The following is a 1,030-nucleotide window of genomic DNA, read 5'->3' on the forward strand; positions in this document are numbered from 1 at the left end:
GGTCACCAGATCTACTCAATAATAGGATTTTAAGAAATTATAATTTGCAATGTAGAGCGAGTCAGATATTCAAATACATCCTAAAGATAAAAAGAAATTGCAAGGCATTGCTTCAACAACACACATACGAAAATTGGAGTGATGCAGAAAAGATTAGCACTGACCCTGTGCAAAGATGACATGTGAATTAGTGAAGCATTTCATATTTTTCTGTACACTTAAAAATAGTTAAAGTGATAATTTTATGTTATGTAAATTTTACAATAAAAATAAATAGATAGATATAAAAATAAATTAAAATAATATGGAAAGTAAAATAAAGATGTGCAAGGACATTTTTAAACTATTTCAGTAATCTTAATTTTAGTAAATATATTTGTATCAATATCATTATGCATTTACATCGATACTAAAAAAAAGCTAGCTGGTTAGAGCAATCTCAATAAGAACAATAAGAATGAAAACTAGATATGATGTACCTCTTCATATGATATAATTGGAAGCTGATAACTCTACCTCTGCAGTATTACCGTCAAACAATAGAACAAATTTGATCAGCCTTCTAAATATAAGTGCATTTTATAGGAAATAAAGTGGTATGCAGACCACTTTAAGTGATACAAAGGGATGCAATAAGCAAAATCCAGAATGTGCAAAATTATATAGGATCATGCCCTTGGTTTCTTTACTGGAAAAAAAAAGGGGGGGGGATGGGAAGCAATTTAAAATAAATTAAATGCAATTTAAACTATACTTGTAAAATGCATTGTGTGCACTTTGTTTCCTGATTCAAACAAATTGATTGTAAGTTAAAAACACTATAAGATGTTGGAGGTCATATGAATACTGTGTATTTCATAACATAAAGAATTATACTTAATTACTATAGGAATGATAAAAATATTGGAATTATAATTTTTTTTAGTCAACATTTTTTTCTTTTAATTATTTTTTATTATGAAATACACATTTTTTAGAACTAGTTTCCGCTGTACAACACAGTGAAATAGTTATACTTTTTACCCCTCAA

Source organism: Hipposideros armiger, unplaced genomic scaffold (assembly GCF_001890085.2).
Source record: "Hipposideros armiger isolate ML-2016 unplaced genomic scaffold, ASM189008v1 scaffold_353, whole genome shotgun sequence".
Lineage (NCBI taxonomy): Eukaryota > Metazoa > Chordata > Mammalia > Chiroptera > Hipposideridae > Hipposideros > Hipposideros armiger.